Below are 12,088 nucleotides of genomic sequence, written 5' to 3'. Positions count from 1 at the left end.
TAACCCTCTCAACTTTCTTGCACATGCTATGTGGATGAAATGATGATACCATGCCAACTTTCAACCTTTTCAGAGTTCATTTGAAATGCTTTTCAATTTTAGGGTCTTATAGCTCAAAATAATTAGTAAATGCATGAAAAATAACAAATGAAGTCAGAAAGGGTTGAAAATTGATGATGTGGCTTTAAATGGTGCATTTTGAACACACAAAAAGTCAGGAGTTCAAATAAGTTTTAAAAAATGAAATCCCTTTGTAACAGACGAGTTTCCGTATGAAATCCTGATACTTCGAAAGAGATTGTCCGTTTTGTACACGAAGTGCATCCAGTTTTTGCCGTAACCCTCTCAACTTTCTTGCACATGCTATGTGGATGAAATGATGATACCATGCCAACTTTCAACCTTTTCAGAGTTCATTTGAAATGCTTTTCAATTTTAGGGTCTTATAGCTCAAAATAATCAGTAAATGCATGAAAATGGTGCATGAAAAATAACAAATAAAATAAATAAGTAATTAGAAACAAAATAATATAAACTTTAATAAAATATATAAGTAGAAACAAAATAAAATAAACTTTAATAACATAAATAAAATTTATGAAACTAAAATTATCAAAGTATTTTCTGTTCAAAACATTATAAGCAACCTCTAGTATTATTGAAACTAAAATTATATAAAATTGATGCAACTAAAATTATCGAAGTATTTTCTGTTCAAAATCATTGAAAGCAAAAATAATTTTCATAAAAAACTTTTTTTGTTAGAAACTTTAATAGCAAAAGGAATTATCATAAAGTAAAGTAAATAAGTAATTAGAAACAAAATAAAATAAATAAGTTTTTTGTTGTAAGTAGAAACAAAACAAAATAAAAAAAGCAAAAAATAAAACAAAAAAACAGGCAAAAAATAAAAATTATGCCACCTACAAGGCCACCACGGCCTGAATACGACTAGAAACCCATCCATGGGCCAGGATTCAGGCTCGTAGAAGGCCCAGTAGGCCCACAGGCATGTACAAAGAGGTTAGGCCCGTAAGCCTGCTTTAGAAAGGAGCTCGACAGCTCAGGCGCACCGCACCTTATAAACAGGTGCGGCTCTCTCTCAGCTAGCGAGGTGGGACTAAACTCCCACCACCACGCCGTTGTGCAAGGCTGAAAGGATCGATACGGTCGACTAGAGGGGGGTGAATAGGAGACTACAAATTTTACTCTTTCTTGTCAATTTTAAGGCTTAGCGGATAAAAAGGGTTCACTAGATATGCAACTAGGTGAACACAACCTATATGACAAGCAAGCTCTAAGCTAAATATGCTAGGCAACAAACTAATTAGCAAGCCAACAAGCATACAAGGCTAAGTAAAGTGCGGGAAAGGATTAACCACAAGTGAGACGAGGACGCGGATTTTATCCTGAAGTTCACTCTTCCTTGGGGAAGAGCTACTCTCCGTTTGGAGCGGTGCCGGAGCCAAAGCTTGCGGAACGCCACCGAAGGCTCGCCGTAATCTCCGAGTCACCCCCAACGGATGAGCCTCGAATCACTCAGGGTTGGTCTTGAAGGCGACCACCACACCTTTACAAACTTCTCCGGAGCACACCACAAGCAAGGAAGCTTCCGGAGGAACCTCTAACCGCCTAGGAGCCCAAGCTCCAAGAGTAACAAGTCATGGTGGATGAATGTTGCGGGGAATGCGATTTGGTTTGGTCAAAGTGTAGATCGGGTCTTGCTCTCCCAATCCCCAAAGTTTCAACAAGATTGGGTGGAGGGATTGAGAGTAGTGAGCAAAATGGGGTGTAGCAATGGAGGAGCTCAACAAGACATTAGGGTTGAGGGATGGAGGAGGAAGAAGGGGGCTTATATAGTGTTCTTGGCCGGGAGGGGATTTCTGCCCGTTGGACCCCGTGCGCACGGGCCAAGTCAGCCCCGTGCGCACGGGGTGTCCAGTGAGTTTCGAGGTACCCCGTGCGCACGGGCCAAGTCAGCCCCGTGCGCACGGGGTGTCCCGAAATATTCTGACTACCCCGTGCGCACGGGGGTCAGAGACCCCGTGCACACGGGGTGTCCAGAAGATTTCTGATGAAACATCACAGGACACCACGGCAAAGCACACAATAAGTGGAATATCTGAGGAGGTGTAGGAGGGCTGGTGTATCTGTCTTGGAGGCATTCCCACACGACACTAATTTCACGAAGACCCCTCTTGATAGTGCGGTTTTACCTACGACTCAAATCGAACCAAAACGAAAAACCTTCGAGTCGCCGGTGACCACACCTTTGATCTTTTTGGACTGGGGGGTCGCACACCTCCATCAATGGACACCTTGGAACCAAAGTCCTGAGATAAACTTTAGCAACCAACATTAGTTCCACTAACCACATTGTCATCACACCAAAATATAATCTAAGTGATGCTTGCACTTTCAATCTCCCCCTTTTTGGTGCATTGATGACAATATGGTTAGGACATGGCATATAGGATACAACTTAAGTAAACAGCCATGTGACAATAGTTGATCAAAGGAGCTCCCCCTATATATGTGCAAGGAAAAAAATGCTTGAATATGCATCAAGCACACACATATGAGGCTCCCCCTAGATCCACATTGTCAAGGCATGCGATCAACATAATAAAACCCAACACGGTGCCTAGATCACATGCAAGTGTGGTGAGCAGAAAACGTGAGACTAACATATAGAAGTTTGATCATACTCCACAAGATATATCAACATAAGCATAGATAAATTCCATAAGGTAGATAGTCTCTCGCATAGACTAGGTAGCTCACGACCACACCGCGAAAGCAAGTAAATAAGAGTATCTCAAGCCAAATAAACACAACCAAAACAAACGAGGCCTTGAGATCTCACCCAACTGAAACCAACTAAATAAGAGTATCTCAAGCCAAATAAACACAACCAAAACAAACGAGGCCTTGAGATCTCACCCAACTGAAACCAACTGCAAACGCCCCTAATAGAACACTTCTCCCCCTTTGTCATCAAGACAACAAAAAGGGAAAAGGCGATACTAACGAGACTCTAGACAAGAGGAGGTGCGCTCGAAGCATCATCATCATCATCAAAATGACATCCCCCCAAGGGAAAAGAACGAGTTGTGGCCACACTGTCGATGTCCTCGGACCCTGGACCAACCTCCTCACCAGCTGCAGCACGCTCAGCCTTCTTCTGACGCCTCACCAGCTTGCCCTTGTTGATCTCCTTGACCTGACGGCGCTGAATGGACTGACACATTTTGAACATGTTGCTCACGGTCTTCAGAAGAGACTTCTTCTCCTCTCTGGTGAAACTGGCATCAGTAGCAACCTGCTTCCCTTTGCTACGCGGAATCCGCACATAGGATGAACATCCCTCAGTGTAGGTAGCACGATCCTCAGGCCTGGGGTTGCGCCCCTTCTTGGGAGGCACATATGGTGGAGGAGCAGCCGGAAGCCAGTTGGCATCACGCTTCGGAAAGGAGGTGCGGTACTTGGCAATGTACCTGGCGGGACAGACAGACTCAATCAAAGCTTGGATGAACGGAGCATAGATGCATGACTTGTTCTCCTGAACACACTGCCTGATCTCAAAGAACATGAAGTCCAGAACATCCACTTTCTTCTTGTTATGAAGGTAGACAAAGATGTCCAACATGGAGCTCCTCAGATTGTGAGAGTCCCCGGTCTTAGGATTAAGCGTGTACCTAAGAATGTGACGCATAGTATCATAGGTTGGCTTCAAATGTTTGATAGAACCGGTGGTGAAGGCCTTGTCTGGCTTGTAAGCAAAAGCAATCTCATCCTTCTCTCTACCTGTCTCACGAGCACGGCCATACTCAGGATGCTCCTCAGCAAAGAACTGATACGGAATGATGTCAGAGAACTTGGCCATGGAGGCCTCACACTCATATGTGCCAGACATCCAAGTCATAGTGCGAGCCTCATCACTGTGGAAGTATACGGTGGCAAAGAACTGCATCACAAGATCTTCACTGAACGGATGGTGGAAGGCGACGAACGGGATCAAGCCAAGCCTCCCAAGAGCATTATACACACCGGGATAGATATGATCATTGTCCCGAAGACCCTCCACACTGATTTGCTTGTGGGGGGCAAACTTGTTTTTCTTGGTCATGATCAGCTCAGAGAACACACGGTGTTGAAAATCACTCTTGAATATTGGGTCAACCCCTGCATCAGTGTTTGGCACATAGGGGAAATCCTGCCTGCGAGCCCAAAGCTCTGGCTTGGTCCACTTAGAGAGAGGTAGATTCTTGACATTCCGACCTCCTGGGAGCACATGTTCCTCTCCTTCCTCCTCATCAACATCATCAGCAGAATCATCCTCATCTTCTATCTCTGCATCTGCGGGGTTCTCATAGTGAGCATCTTCCTGCGAATCATACTCCTCTTCTGAATCCTCGGAGGCTTCAATCACTGGCTGCTTGGAGGCGGCACGGCGAACACGGCCCAGCTCAGAGCCCTAACCAATGCTTTCGGACGGCTAACGAGGAGCCAAAGTGAATTCCCTGGAACCTGCCTTGGTGCGCTTGCGACGGAGCTCGGACCTCTTGTCAGCAGAGTCTGAAACACAACAGCAACAAAACACAACAAACACGAGAGACACAAATAAGTACAAGTGCTCGAGAAGCTGGCGAGGAATGGAAGACAGAGAAGAAACAGGACTGGCACCACTGTGTACCCCGTGCACACGGGGGTCTGACCACCGTGGACACGGGGGTCCCGTGCGCACGGTACAAGGCCCGTGGACACGGGGGCCCCGTGCGCACGGTACAAGGCCCGTGGACACGGGGTTCGCCCAGCGGCAACCACTTCCAGATCGAGATCCGGGAGTGAGTGCGGCAGGGAGAACCGCCACAGTAATGCCCATCCGATTCTAGTCTACCACAAGGGAACGACTGGCCTAGACTAGTAGAAGAGGAAACCCTAGACTAATAAGGATCCAAGGAGGAAAAAGAAGGACAAGGGGAGGGGGATACCAGAGGAGGACCCCATCCCGGGAGATCTCCACGGAGCAGTGAAGTCCCACGGCGCACGGAGGAGCACCGGCGACAAGGAGGCGGCGGCGGCGGCCTGGAGACGATCTGGGGCGTGGAGGGGGCGACTGGGTGGGAAAGAACCCCAACCCCCCCACGTCCCACCTCTTCAGGGCCAGAAACCGCAGACCCCGTGCGCACGGGCTAAAGGCCCCATAAGCACGGAGGCCCGTGCGCACGGTACAAGGGCCCTGGGCACGGGGTATCCAGAGGATTTTGACAGGAAGAAGCTTGTTGGGTTATGGCTGAATGCAAATTCTTACCAAGACCCCAAAGAGCATTCCCGCCTCACTTCTGAACACGTCGCAGAAGAAATCCAACACTACTAGAAAGGAGTATGTGTAGCACTTGCACTGGAAGAGAATCGAGAAACACACACACATACCGAAACACGAACACAAGGACAAGAAGAACCACACATAAAAAAGAAAACGATCCAACCTCCAACGGAGGGCGGTGGCCGAAGCCACCATGTTTGAGTTTGTTTGGTATGGCACCGCGAAGATATGAACCTTGGGCCCAAGACCAATACTCATCTTTGAAGCACAAATGCCATCTTCAAATGGCTAATGTGAAAGATTTTGTTCAATTTATGCACTAGTAGGATAAGGTAGCTCATTAGTTGAGCTAGCTCCCCCTACTTAGGTGCCTACATCTAAAACAAGATACTAGTAGAGTATGTGTGTGTATGCAAGAACCTCAATCCAAGTTACTTATATCCACGATATTCAGCTCATGCCTTAACTCGCGGAATCTTGCTTCATCAAGTGGCTTGGTGAAAATGTCGGCAAGTTGCTTCTCGGTGTTGACATGGAATAAATCAATGTCTCCCTTGGCCACATGATCTCGAATGAAGTGATGACGAATCTCAATATGTTTGGTTCGGCTATGTTGCACTGGATTGTCGGCGATCTTGATTGCACTTTCATTGTCACAAAATAGAGGCACTTTGTCACATTTGACACCATAATCCATCAAAGTTTGCCTCATCCATAATAATTGTGCACAACAACTTCCTGCGGCAATGTACTCGGCCTCGGCGGTTGAAAGGGACACACAATTCTGCTTCTTTGAAGACCAACTTACCAATGACCTACCTAGGAATTGACATGACCCGGAAGTGGACTTGCGGTCTACCTTGTCTCCGGCCCAATCCGAATCCGAATATCCCAATAACTTGAAAGTTGCTCCTTTGGGATACCAAAGGCCCAAGTTTGGGGTATGAACCAAATATCGAAGGATTCTTTTCACTGCCGAAAAATGGCTCTCCTTGGGAGCGGATTGAAATCTTGCACACATACACACACTCAACATAATATCCGGCCTAGATGCACAAAGGTAAAGCAAAGAACCGATCATAGAGCGATATACCTTTTGATCCACATCTTTACCATTGGGATCAAGATTAAGTTGGCCATTTGTGGGCATGGGCGTCTTCATGGGCTTGACATCTTGCATTTTGAACCTCTTGAGCATGTCTTGAATATAAAGTGCTTGGTTGATGAAGGTTCCTCCTCTCAATTGCTTCACTTGAAATCCGAGGAAAAACTTCAACTCTCCCATCATGCTCATAGCAAATTCCTTGGTCATAAGATTCTCAAACTCAACGTTAATAGCATGGTTAGTGGAACCAAAAATAATATCATCAACATATATTTGGCACACAAACAATTCTCCTTTTACCCTCTTCGTGAAGAGAGTGGAATCTATTAACCCGATCTGGAACCCCTTCTCGCTTAAGAATGCCATAAGGTGATCATACCAAGCACGAGGTGCTTGTTTAAGTCCATAGAGCGCCTTATGGAGTTCATAAACGTGAGAGGGGTGATCGAGATCTTCGAAACCGGGAGGTTGTTTGACAAACACCAACTCCTTAAGAGGACCATTAAGAAATGCACTCTTCACATCCATTTGATACAATTTAAAATCATGATGTGAAGCATATGCAAGCAAGATACGAATGGACTCAAGACGGGCAACGGGGGCAAAGGTTTCACCGAAGTCCAAACCTTCAACTTGGGTGAACCCTTGTGCCACTAACCTTGCCTTGTTCCTAGTGACTTGTCCATGCTCATCTTGTTTGTTCTTAAAGATCCACTTTGTTCCAATGACATTATGATGTTCTTTGGGTCTTTTCACAAGAGTCCATACTTTGTTGCGGGTGAAGTTGTTGAGTTCTTCATGCATGGCATTTACCCAATCCGGGTCGTCAAGTGCATCTTCAACCTTAAGGGGCTCAACACAAGAGACAAACGAGTGATGTTCACAAAAGTTTGCCAAACGTCTACGAATAGTTACCCCTTTGTTGATGCTTCCATAAATGTTGTCGGTGAGATGTTGAAGATGCTTTAACTTGGCGGCCGCTTTTTGCACTTTGAGGGTAAGCTCTTCTTCACTTGGTTTTGAACTTGTGGAAGAAGCTTGGCCTTGAGAATGCTTTAGCCTTGGAGACACCCTTCTCTTCACAACCTCTAGTTCTTGATCACTTGGATGTGATGATGTGGAAGACACTTGAGGTTGGGATTGATCTTGATCTTGATCAAGAGCTTGACCTTGGGCCTCACGGATTGGTTCTTCGCCATTTGGTTGAGCTTGCCCTTGATCTTGCTCGGGAACATGAGGGACTTGATCTTGTTCTTGGATAGGTTCATGATTTCCCATAGCATCTTGACCTTGTGGTGGCGGTGATGACTTCCCTTGTGGAGAATCCACAAGAGGGGCTCTTACTCCTTCTTCTTCTACTTGGACTTGGGGTGTTTCTTGTGGACGAATGTGGCCTATCCCCATAGTCCTTATAGCTTGTGAAGGAGCCTCATCACCTACAACACTAGGAACAATTTGCTCCGCACGGGAACCGTTATCTTCATCAAACTCCACATTTACCGTTTCCTCAATACATCCGGTGGATTTGTTGAGAACACGGTAAGCATGAGAGTTTGATGCATATACAACAAATATGCCCTCATAAGTTTTAGGCACAAACTTAGCTAAACGGGATTTCTTATTTAGAATGAAACACTTACAACCGAATACTCGAAAGTATTTGACGTTAGGCTTTCTCCCGATTAGGAGTTCGTAGGGAGTCTTGTTCTTGAGCTTACGAAGATAAAGCCGGTTTGTAGCATGGCACGCGGTGTTGATGGCTTCGGCCCAAAGCTTGTATGGAGACTTGTACTCATCAAGCATGGTCCTTGCCATCTCAATGAGAGTCCGGTTCTTCCTTTCCGCAACACCATTTTGTTCGGGAGTGTATGGCGCGACATATTGATGCTTGATCCCCTCATCGCTCAAGAACTCGTTCATAGTGTAATTTTTGAACTCGGTGCCTTTGTCACTTCGAATTGCCTTGATCTCACAATTATGTTGACGTTGAGCTTCTTTGGCAAAGTTGATGAAGGTGTCTTGAGTTTCATCTTTACTCTTGAGAAAGAACACCCATGTATATCTTGTATAGTCATCGACAATGACAAGGCAATACCTCCTCCCTCCCAAACTATCATAAGATGGAGGCCCAAAGAGATCCAAGTGAATGAGCTCGAGAGGCCTCAAAGTGGTAATGATAGTCGTCACCTTATGAGCTTTTTCATGAAGTTTTCCGGCAATGCAAGCACTACAAGGACGATCTTTGGCAAAAGACACATTGGTTAGTCCAAGGATGTGCTCCTCCTTTAAGAGAGCTTGTAAATTTCTCATGCCAACGTGTGCTAGCCGACGGTGCCAAAGCCACCCCACGTCGGCCTTGGCCATTAGACATGTTGCAAGATAAGTTTTCTCATTTGAGAAATCAACCACGTAAAGGTTGTCTTCAACATGCCCAACAAAGACCACTTTGAGATTGCTTCTCTTAAAGACGGTCACATGAAATTCACCGAAATGAGAATCATAACCGGCACGTGCCAATTGAATCGTAGAAAGTAAATTGTAGTGAAGGGATTGAACAAGCATGACATTCAAGTGATGCATCACTAGAGATTACCACCTTGCCCAAACCCAATACCTTGCCCTTGCTATTGTCACCAAAAGAGATGTTTGAAGTGGCCTTGAGCGAATCAATGAACTCCACAAGCATCTCCCTCTCTCCGGTCATATGATTGGTGCAACCACTATCGATCACCCATTGTGTTCCACCGGAGGTATAGTCCTACAAGAATCAAGCTTTGATTTTAGGTCCCCATTTTGCAATGGGTCCTAGAGAGTTAGCAACAAGGGTCTTAAGAACCCAAATAGTCCAAGCATAATCATCATAGTTAGTGCCAACAAATTTAGCAAAGGTATAACCATCATCTCCTCTCATGAGGACATAAGATGGGTTGTTCTTGCCGGCAAACTCTTTGGGAATGGCCTTGTCCCTAGTGACCTTGCCATCCCCAACATTCCCTTTTTCCTTCTCCTTCTCCTTGTGTCCTTCATGAACAAATGCTATCTTTTGTTGGGGAGGAGTAGGACCGATCTTCTTCTTGTGGCTCTTCTTCTTGGTCTTCTTCTTCTTAGAAGAGGGGTCAAACCCAATTCCCTCCTTGGCAACACACTCCTTTTGGTTGCTCAAGAGGTCATTGAGGTTTTTCTCCCCTTGAATGCATGACACAAGCCCTTTCTCAATTTGGGCTTTTAACTTCTTATTCTCCTCTTGGAGAGAGGTGCAATCATGAGGAAAGTTAGCCGTACAAGATTCATCATTTAAATCAATATGAGGGACGGAAGTAAGAGCCTTAATGGTTGTAGCTTTAAGTTGAGCATAAGACTCGGTGAGGGCAATGAGGTCACCTTTGACAACCTTGGAACTAGTCACAAGGAGCTCATGTTCCTCAACAAGTCTAGTGTGATCAACTAGAAGCTTTTCAACCCTTACTTTAAGGGCATCTTTGTTCTCAAGAGCAAGTTGCAACGCATCATCGGTTTTAACGAAGTCAATTTTATGAGAAGACAAGGCTTCCTCAAGTGATGCTCTCATGACACTCTCTTCATGTAGCTCGTGCTCAAGGAGTTCGACTCTCTCTTTTCCTCTATGAGGAGGTTTTCAACGTTCTCAATAAAATCATCGCGTTCGGCGAGTGATTTAAGGAGATCGCTAAAACGAGCACGAGCTTCACCATGAAGAGTTTTCATGAAAGCCATCAAGGATTCCTCATCATTATCCACACCATCATCACACTCATCCTCCACTATCTCACATGAAACATTGGGAGTGTGGATGAAGGGTTTTAGAGATTTGGACTTTGTTTTTACCTCTTTGGCCATGAGGCAATGATGAGTGAACGGCTTGTCCTCGTTGGGAGAGTCGAAGAGGCCGGTGGTGGAGGAGGAGGTAGTGGCATGCATGGCAATGGCGGCCGTGCCCACATGATCATCATCATCATCATCTTCATCTCCGGACATGTACTCCTCATGAACAAGAGCCTTTTTATCTTTCCTCTTGGAAAACTTGGTGAACTTCTTCTTCTTGAGCACAAGCTTCTCGGACTTGTCTTCACGTCTCTCATAAGGACAATCGTGCACAAAATGTCTTGGGCTATCACAATTGTAGCATTTTCTTCGTCCAAACGATCTTCCTTGCAGATTCTTCCCTTTGTTTGCCATGGTCCCAGAATATTTCTTGACCAAGAGAGCCAAGTCTTCCGCAAAGTCATTTGCCGGGCATGAGGTGTCACCATCTTCCTCACAAGTCTCTTCAACAACTTCTTCATCCCTTGAGGGTTGGGAAACTACTTTCTTGGCCTTCAATGCAAGATTTGAGTTCTTGGTGGCTTGAGCTATGGCAAAGGTCTTCTTGGACTTGGTCTCCAAAAGAACATGAGTTGAGAAAGTGGATACAACTTGTGCCGCGGTCAACTTTTGATAGTCCGGGCGTTGATGTATCATCATCACCATGGTATGTTCCGTGAGAACCATAGCATCAATGAACTTGTCCTTAATGAAATCATCATTTGCCCAAGTGCACCCAAAGGTTCTCAAATTGAGCACAAGAGACTTCAACCTTCGATATACCTCTTCCGCGGACTCACCCTCATTTCTCACAAATAGGTTGACTTCTTGCTTGAGCAAAGCCAGCCGAGATCTTCGAATTGCTTCATCACCTTTGAGGGCCTCCTCAAGGCGATCCCAAATTTCCTTGGCGGTCTTGAGTAGAGCAATGGAGTCACTATAGTCATCGGTCACCACGGTGCGCAACATGTTGTGGGCGGTAGCATTGAGTTGATCATCAACCGCTTCTCTTGGAGTGAGATTCATGGGATCCTTGGGGTTGAAACCGTTGACCACAATCCACCATAGTTGTGTAGATGCACCGCGAATATGAGACTCCATATCTAGCTTCCACTTAGCAAACGCGTTAGCTTTCAAAGGGGGCGGAGGCCCCACAGGATTAATGCGAGGGTGCTGCAAGGGTTGTGGTGAGTAAAAGGGTTCCACGGCATTGTACTTGGGAACTTGAGTGCGAGCCGGGGATGCAAGAGGTTCTCTCGAATCATCCGCATCATGAACCGCATTTGGATCAAATGAGTTTGAGGCGGATGTCGAGGGCTTTAAGCGAGCATCAATTTCCTCCTTGACCGAGGAGCGAACTTCTTTCAACATAGCGGTTTTGAGGTCCGCAAACATTGAAAGAATATCGGCCGCGGTCAACGGGGCCCCCGGGTTAATGGGGGCAACGGGAGCAACGGCCGGAGCAACAAGTGCGTCGGCCGCGGCGGGGGGTAGGTTTTGACCATCCTCCGCAAGTGGTGCGTCACCTCCCTCATTCCCTAGATCGACCATATCCTCTAAGGTTGTAAAACCTTATATTAGAGCACGAGGCTCTGATACCAATTGAAAGGATCGATACGGTCGACTAGAGGGGGGGGTGAATAGGAGACTACAAATTTTACTCTTTCTTGTCAATTTTAAGGCTTAGCGGATAAAAAGGGTTCACTAGATATGCAACTAGGTGAACACAACCTATATGACAAGCAAGCTCTAAGCTAAATATGCTAGGCAACAAACTAATTAGCAAGCCAACAAGCATACAAGGCTAAGTAAAGTGCGGGAAAGGATTAACCACA

This window comes from Aegilops tauschii, chromosome 4, assembly GCF_002575655.3.
Source record: "Aegilops tauschii subsp. strangulata cultivar AL8/78 chromosome 4, Aet v6.0, whole genome shotgun sequence".
In the NCBI taxonomy this organism is placed as follows: Eukaryota; Viridiplantae; Streptophyta; class Magnoliopsida; order Poales; family Poaceae; genus Aegilops; species Aegilops tauschii.
This window is presented reverse-complemented; position numbering follows the sequence as displayed.